The sequence below is a fragment of the Panthera uncia genome, chromosome B4 (genome assembly GCF_023721935.1).
Source record: "Panthera uncia isolate 11264 chromosome B4, Puncia_PCG_1.0, whole genome shotgun sequence".
In the NCBI taxonomy this organism is placed as follows: domain Eukaryota; kingdom Metazoa; phylum Chordata; class Mammalia; order Carnivora; family Felidae; genus Panthera; species Panthera uncia.
Window position 1 is genome coordinate 16,282,820 of NC_064809.1, and position 9,491 is coordinate 16,292,310.

Here is a 9,491-nt window from a genome sequence, read left to right on the forward strand (position 1 = left end):
TGCGCTGGCTGTAAATGGACGTCTCGACCCTGGCTGCACATTGTAATCAGCTGGGCCTCGTCTCAGACCCACGAGACGAGCAACTGGGCGTGGTGTTCAGGCTTTGGCAGCTTGACAAGACCTTGGCAAACGAAAACTCCCCAGCTGACTTCATGAACTGGATAAATGAAGCAATCGTGTTAAATAGTTCACGTTTGAAGCTGTTCGATATTCTTTAATTTTTTTTTTAATGTTTTTATTTATTTTTGAAGGAGAGAGACACAGAGCATGAATGGGGGAGGAGCAGAGAGAGAGGGAGACCCAGAATCCGAAGCAGGCTCCAGGCTCTAAGCTGTCAGCACAGAGCCCGATGCGGGGCTCGAACTCACGAACTGTGAGATCATGACCTGAGCCGACGTCAGCCGCTTAACAGAACCACCCAGGCACCCCTGAAGCTGTTCATTATTCTTCAGGATTCCCTAGTAGGTCAAAATTCTTGAGAGCATGAACACATATTTCTCAAAATTAGCAGAGGGCAGTGGGTGAATTTCCTGATGGAGAATGGCTGCCCTTAATATAATTTTTTTTAACCAAAAAGAAGATATCACCAAAAATAGTAATATTGTCATTTGCCCTTTCATACTTCTGGTTTTTCTTAGAGGATTTATGTTGTGTCCAAGTGTCAAATAAGAAAGTTTCCTTAAAACATTGTTTTTGGTCAAGCCTGAATAGACATTATCATAAAAATGTTTTAGGAGATTCCTTCCACTGGTGATTTTGTGCAAACTGGTGCAACACATATTTGGGTATTGGAACTTCTTTAGCATTCTATAAATAACGTTTTGGATTTGGAAAGGCCCCCTGACAGGCAGTTGCTTTAATCAAAAGGTGGCATTGACATTGGAAAGGCCCCCTGAGTTGGCCGGAGATCCTGGCTGTGCTGTGGGGGCTTTTAAACATTAACGTTATTCATGGCGGCTCCGCACGATTAGATTTTGGCAACGATTATTGATCTCATTCAACTCGCTCTGTGGGTTGAGTGAAAACACCTTTCCTATCACAGCTTTCTCCTCATGGGTCTGATTACAGCGCATATACAGGCAATTCTCTAGGAGTTTTAGAGAATGCCACAAAGCTCTCACGCTCCCTTTTCTGGAGACTTAACTTTTTCTTCTTTAAGGGCAAGAAAGTTCAAGACTCTCTGGGCTGGCTCCCGATGTGGGGTTTTGGCAGGGGGTTCTCAAACGTTGATGGGCCTAAGAACCCCCCTAGAGGGTTGATTTAAAATACAGATTCCTTTGGGCCCATGCTTATGATTCTGATTAAATAGAGCTCGATCCGAGTCCTGGCATCTGCATTTCGGCAAGAATCCCAAGGGACTCTGATGCCCTCGTGCTACAATTTTGAGGAGCATTCTATTTCAGAATCATTTTGCATTGACATGGCATTTCCTCAAAGCTGTTAGAAATCTCACATAATCCAGGAGGTAGAAGCAGGCTAGCCCAACAGCATGAGAGGTCACCGAAGCTGCAGTTTTTCTATTCTCTCTGCTAATTAACCGGGAACTCTAGATGCTAAAACGTTTCTGCACTACCTTTCATAAACTCCCTCATACTCTCTGCCCTCTGCTGAATTTCTGCGTCCCATCTCCCCAAATTCGTATGTTGAGACCAAATTCCCAATATGATGGTATTGCGAGGGGGGGCCTCGGGGAGGTGATTAGGTGATGAAGGTGGAACTCTTGTGAATGGAATTAGTGCCCTTATAAGAGAGACCCCAGAGAGCTCCCTGGCCCTTCCATCATGGGAGGACATAGAAAGCAGACGACTGTCTGTGAACCAGGAAACAGGTTCTCACCAAACACTGAATCTTCTGGCAACTTGATCTTGGACTCCCAGCCTCCAGAACTTAGAGCAGCCCGAGTGGTCTAAGACATGCCCCCAGTGCATCCCCTTCTACAATTCCTACATCCCCTTCACAATCACCATTAATGAATATGTATGAGTTGATGATTTGTCTCTCTTATCCAGTCTTATAGTCTAAGCTCAAGGAAGGGAAAAGCTACTGTGGGGTCCTAGACAGAACGCTAGATCTTTGTGAAAAGAACCATTTCTCTTTGCTATGGGTGATAACTGAAAATTATCCCTATAGAGACTCCCAGCTCATGGAAAGGTCAGTTGTCATGGGTCAGGGCTTGCTCACGTTAGAAAAGGAAGTAAATAAAAATCTTCAGATGCTATGACCATCATAGCTCTGTAATTCACCTTTAGCTCCTTGAGAACTAAAAGGGAAAAGAAACCTCATCAGTTCCTTTGATAAAAATTGCAAGAAATATTTCAAAGATGGTTCTGTCTCTTCTTTCCCCTCAATTTTCTGGAAATCAGAGAAACTCTTGGCTATGAAGGTGATAGGGAAACCGGTTAAGTTCCTGTCATGCTGGACACAATGGCATGTAATCGGATGAATTCCAGATAGTCCTGAAGTGTGTTCGGCCGATTGCTATGTGCCACCCTAGGGGTTAATTCCAAAACCCAGAGGTCCTGGCTCTTGAGCTATGGGGATAGAGGAGGAGACTTGGAGTTTCTAACAGAGAAGAAGGAAGGATGTGGGGTTGATAGTCTCCAGGCATCCACTTCTCTGAAAATGGCAGTTTGTTCATCAGGCAAGATTTGACTCCTTTCGGGAAATACTGGATTAAGAGATGAGCAAAATCTCTACAGTCCCTATGCGTTCCGTGTTGTTGATCTTGGGTCTCCATAAGAAGTCTTGATTTTTTTCCTTGGAGCGTCCAGACTTCTCTCTGGGCCTTTGCTCCCGTGTATCAATAGGCTGTGACTAGACACGGGTTGTGCAAGAATCGCTTTCGTCAGAAGAGTCAAGTTTCCATACCCTGTGGACCCCACGGGGGCCGTGACTCTGCTGTGGGCCGCCTCCCCAGCTGGACCGCAGCCCTGCCAGAAACAACCGTCTGGCTCCAGCACGTGCGGCGTGTGTCCCACAGAGGTGGCGGGACTCCCGCCTCCACCATCCACAGGGCCACTCCTCACCCCGGGAGGACCCCCTGGGCCAAGCTTGCAGGGCATAAAGAAGGAAGCAGATCCAGTTGCGGGCTCTGCCTGAGCAGCTGACGGAGACTCCCCTGCCAAGCAACAGAGAATCTGGCATCATCTCCGAAGAGCCTCAGCCAACTGGAACTTCGGAAGCCACAGCTTTCCTCCGAGCTCCCCCTCAAGATGTGTGCAGTCATCGTGCTTGTTTCGCTTCCTCCCTGTTCTTGTTTAAAAGTCAGAACGCCTTCCCGACACACAGCAACATCTCAGCACTCAGGGGTTTCTATGAGGGCCGAGAGGAGGCAGGAGAACAGGTCTGGGGAGGCCAGGGTGGCATCAGGTAACCCCTCCTGAAGTTGACCTTTCGAGTATCCAAGCCGCTGTGTCCTTTTGGACTGTCTTCAACCGAACATATTCCACAGTTGCCAAGCCTCAGGATATCAAAGAAACGCTTACAAAATACTCGCTCTCTCTCTCTCTCTCTCTCTCTCGTAAGAAATGATTTAGCTAAGAGGATAGTTCTGCCAATATATATCACATGGACCTAGACACACACACAAAAAAGGAACAGATGTTTTAAAAAATGCCTAAGGAGAATGAGACTATGTTCTTGGTGGAAAGAACACAGTCACTCTTCCTCCAAGAGTTCTCGCGATGGGCCAACCTAAGCTGCTTTAGTCGCCACCACCGACCCTAAGGCACTCAAAAAGACTAAGGCAACGTAGTGCTTCAAGGACCGCTAAGGATACCTGGGTAGCCATCAACATCCGTGATCATGCTGGGGGTTTTTTGGGGTGTTTTTCTTTAGCTCTCACTTTGTTCTCTTCACTTAATGGTATTTCAGTTTCCATTGTATCTGATAGTAACGCATCCAGTAGTAAAATGCTGTAAAAAGCCAAAGAGAAAAGTGACGACTGTGTAAACTATGAACTCAAGAGCCAAAACTATGTTTTGAGGCCAAAACAACCGCCACAGGGATGATCAACACCATCACCCCTAAGGATTCACGTCTCTGGCATCAGTGATCGCATCAGGGCATGAAGAGCTGAGTCAGAAATGAAGGCACCATCCGTGCTGACCATGCAGCTGAAGGCCACACCCCAAATCGCATGCGCGTTATGAACTTACAGTTTTGAAGGAAGGAGGTTGAGATATTATACTGATGACTGATGACAGAAAAATCTAGAGTTGAGGCCACAGTCAGTACTGTCTTGACAGATTGTAAAAATACGAAAGATACCAACAACAAACTCAAGATAGCCCAGATCCACTGGGCAATATTTGCTTGTTGTCACAAAGCTTCCAAATGGTAAGCAGATCCTACCCTTTGTGACCCTTTTAACTTCTCTTTTACCATATTTACCTTTAAAGGCTACAAGTAGCACTACACCCAGCAAAGTACTTAATGGACTTTAGACAGATTAAGAAGGAATTATTGGAAGGACATTTACACAAAGAACTACTTCTGTATTAAGTGTGCTTGGAAATCTGGGGGACATTTCTCCTTCTCCATTGTTCTGTTAAGTCCAAATAAGGTATTATTTTGTGCATTATTTTGATGCAATTTGAGAGAAATGCCAGATGCTTAGTACATTTGTTTTGAAATTAATTTATTACTAAAAACTTATTCCTCTTTGGGGTGCCTGGGTGGCTCTGTCCGTTAAGCGTCTGACTTCGGTTCAGGTCATGATCTCACGGTCTGTGAGTTTGAGCCCCGTGTCAGGCTCTGTGCTGACAGCTCCCAGACTGGAGTCTGCTTCAGATTCTGTGTCTCCCTCTCTCTGCCCTTGCCCTGCTCACACTCTGTCTCTCTCTCAAAAATAAATGAACATTAAAAAAATTTAATAATGATAATAAAAAAAACCTTCCTCCTCTTTTTGAAATAAAAAAAAGATCATGTTATAGGCCAGGAAAAGGTAGTAACTCTGTCAACATAGGTGTAAGTGATCCCAAGCTGATCATGGACTTAATTTATTAGGTCATGGTTCAACTTGATCAGCTCTAAAGAGAGAATTCTTGTGGATCTTGACTTGTGATATAGTGTGGATCCTCCCTTTTGATATAGTGTTATATTTATAACCCATTCTACTTAGGACTTCTGTGAAATGTATGGTGAGTAATTGATTTTGTTTTCGTAAATAGTCATTTAATGAAAAGAAAAATAAGATCCTGGAAAAAGAAGTAAGCATGAGAATGAATAAATAGCATGTTCATGCTAATAAATCTCAAATTTGTATCTTTAGCCTTAACTTGCGCTTGGGACTTTTAACATGTCTACTTGACTGGTCTACTTGAATATTTCACACATACCTCGGATTTACCCAAATAGAACACAGCCTTTCCCCCCATGCTGTTACTACTCTGTTCTCCATTTTGTGAATGGCAACATGAGCTATCCAGTCGTTCAGTCTAGACAACTTGGAGCCATTCTTACTTCGTCTCTTTCACTCACGCCCTATATCTGTCACCATGTCTATTCAATTCTCCCCAGATAAGCTCTTGGACTCGTCCATGTCTCCCTCTTTCTATGGCTGCTCCCCAGTCCAACCACCATTATCTCTTGCCTGAAATACAAAAGTAGCCTGCTACCTGATCTCCATATTTCTGCTTCTGTTGTCCTCCATTTGTCCTCCAATGTGCAGCAAGTGACTTTATTAAAATGTGGGTCATATGTCACTCCACAACTCAATACCTTTCAATAGCTTTTAATTACAGTTAGAAGGCTACTCAACCTTTTTGCCATGACCGATAGGACCCATATGATCTGTCGCTGGCTTGCCACAGGCTCACCACCCACACACCAGCCTACTAATCCTTTCTCAGCATGTCAGAAAGTAGAACTCTCTTCCCTCAGGGACTTTCCTAATCCCTCCACTTGGAATGTGCTTTCTTCCCAGCTTCAAGAGCTAGACCCATTAGATCCTTCAAGTCATTTTCATTAAGCTAGGCTCCCATCCTGTTGTTCTTCAACCCAGCCTCCTGCTTGTTTCCAAAACACTCCTAATTCTTTAATATTTCCCTTTTATTTCTACCCCAGTGTAATGAAAGCAGGAACCAATATCTAGTTTGATTCATTGATGAATTTCTGGGACCTTCAGTAGTCCTTGCCTCATGATGGTACCCAATAACGTTTGTTAACACCATTGAATCAATGGAAGAATTTAAATACTAAAATAATAAAAGAGGGCATCAGGCAGAATCCAGGGGCATGTTAATATCAACATTGGGGAGCAGGATAAAAACCTATAAGGAAACTCAGAAGAAGCAGTAGGAGAGGGAGGACTCTGCTAGAATATTCTGAAAGCCAATCAAAGGACACACTTCAAGAAGGAAGGGGGGTGAGGGGTAGGCTCTACCAAATGCTGCCATTTGTCAACCGAGACAAGGGTGGAAAGCTGTCTGCTGGATTTAGCTTTAAGAGTCATTTGTGACCTTGGTAAGAGCAGTTTCAAGAAGACTGGTGAAGGAGAAGAGAGATCAGGCACAAGTTACCGGAGGGAAAGATTTCAGTACAGTTGAGTACATGAACGGACCTAGGAGAGAACGAAAGTGTAAGAGTCAGCAGGGAGTCACCTATACTCAACCAAATACAGCCTCCCTGGGATCCACTTTTATGGAACCCAAAGCCCAAGTGAAAGAAAAAGAGTTTTCTGGAGTCACTGTGAAAATCACTTGGGGGGGGGGTGCTTTTAAAAGTATCAATGTCCTGCCCCTTCCCTAATCCAATTCAATCAGATCTCTAGGGATGGGGCCTAGATAAAGTATATTTATAAAGCATCCAGGTTCCTCCAGCGTGCAGTCTCTTCAATGTTTTCCCCTCTCTTTCTTTTGTGTATAGAAAGAGCACTTTGCAGGTAGGAGGAGTTTCCTTGCTGGGCAAACATTGAGTTAGGGCAGTGGATAGATGCCAGCAGGAAGATATGAAGACATTAGTGGGTACCTTCACCTCTACCCAGTTGAATTGCTTTAAATCCATGCTTCCATTCATTTTTAAGAATTTGGTAGAGAACACATACCATAAAATGTACTATTGTAACCATTTTTATGGGTATAGTTCACTAGTAAGTATATTCACATTGTTGTATAACTAAAACTCTTTCATGTTGCAAAACTAAAACTCTAACCTATTAAGCAACTTTCCACCCCCTTAGACCAAGGAAGTGCTTGAAGGCTTCTGTCTGCTGCTAACGAGCCAGAATTAGCCGTGACTCCTTATGGCATCACCTTGAAGGTCTTATTTATATGTCACCAGAGGCATCCTTGAGAGCTGAAGCTGGATGGCAATTTGTGCTCAGTGATAATCATTTTGTTCAAGGATATTTCTAACCTCCCTGCTTCACTTGATTTCACACGGACTTCTCTATTTTACTATAGTGCTCAAGTCAACTTGCCTTTCATGGCCTACCATGGGGTAAGGGATTCCCATAGAAGACAGTGTATATACCTTTCTCATAGACGTTCCTGCTGCATTCTGTTGGACTGCTTGCTTTTCTCTGACAAGCTGTGATGGTGGGTAGTGATCATGCTCCATTCATCACTATATAAGCAGCATATAGTGATGTAGGCATGCTCAATAAATATCTGAGTATGACACTATGTAAATATACATGTAACGCCTAACGCTCATTGAGACTTCCAATATGACATGGACAAGTCATTGATTGTATTGTTATTTAATTTAATTCGGGTAAATTCTCACAACAGCTCTATGAAGGCAAGTTTTCTATTTTTATCCTCTCATCACAGAAAACTGATAGAAAGTTTAGGAAAAAGACAGATATCATATGTTTTCACTCATACGCGGAACTTGAGAAACTTAACAGAAGACGATGAGGGAAGGAAAGGAGAAAAAATAGTTACAAACAGAGAGGGAGGGAGGCAAACCGTAAGAGACTCTTAAGTACAGAGAACAAATTGAGGGTTGATGGGGGGGTGGGTGAGAGGGGAAAATGGGTGATGGGCATTGAGGAGGATACTTGTTGGGATGAGCACTGGGTGTTGTGTGGAAGCAATGAACCACCGAAACTACCCCCAAACCAAGAGCACAGGGTACACTCTGTATGTTAGCCAATTTGACAATAAATTATATTAAAAACAAACAAAAAAAGAAAGAAAGTTTAAGAAAGTCGTGGAAGGTCACACAGCTAGCAAGTGGCTGCGGTGAAAATGAAGCCTGGGCAGTCTGGCTCTTGAGTCAGTAAGCTGACTTTGAAAGAAATGAAAAAGGAAAGGAAGTACGGACAACAAGGACTTTTATCTGTCTGAACTCCCTCCCTGGGCAAGAGGGAGCAGAGGTCATGAAAAGTAGACTAGATCAGGGTGGAATGGAACTGGCCATGAGGTAGCATTCTGGTTCAAACCAAAGGGAGAGTCAATATGACTCCAAGTCGCCAGCAGCAAAGCATGAAGTATTTCCAGAGACAGCGACCCAGAGCAAGGGATCATAGTGCCGGGGGCGCAAGAACAGCTTGTTTCCCAGCACTACCCACTCCTCCTTCTCCAGGATGACTATTCCCTGGGGCATTGGGGTGGGGTGTGATCTTCAGGATTTCAAGCTGAATTGCAAATATCAGCACTGAGAACAACAAATGAGGTATTTCACTGTATTTGTTACATTTATTGTCACCATCATGAATGAATAGATAATGCATATATAGGGTACACAAATTAAAAGATTCAAGAGGATGGGGAACCCCTACACCCCCCATGCTCCAACCCCCATCCCTCAGCCACTGGCAAGTACTGTTGGAAGTTTCTTGTATATTCTTCTAGAGATAAGCTATAAATACACGCACAAATGTGTATACATACGCATACACACACATATATGCACAGCATTTCTCTGGAAGAATATACAAGAAACTTTTAATAGTAGTACACACACACACACACACACACACATGAATATCCATTCATCCATTTTCATCTTTCCAAGGTTTTTCTTCTCTCTCTCTTTTTTTTTTTTTACACTTTCATCCCTTCTCTGTTCTCCTTATTTGAAGGGTTGTGCTTCTTTTATTAAAAAATCCTCTATTGTCATTACAATGGTCAATATAATTGCATTACGTTATTACAGTTACATTGGAGGACAGCTCAGAGATGAACATACACGATGTTTAACCAGAAGTCTTGTTATATATTGATAGCCTGACAAAAGGTATTGATGGAGCGCAGCTGGAAATCAATCCAGGATTGGGCAGTCACGGACGATCTCTGGGAAGTTGAGTGAGAAGGAAGGATTCTAACAAAATCTGGGCTTTTATAATAATAACAGTAATATTCACCTGACATTTTCAGTGCCAGGTGCTGTGCTTTACATGTGCTTTCTCTCTCATTTAATCCTCACACAAAATAGGTACTATATCATCGTCTGCATTTCAGAGATTAGGACATTGGAGTTCACAGATATCCAGTAAACTGACCAAGCTCACGAATCTTACGGATGACCGAGCCTGGAATTTA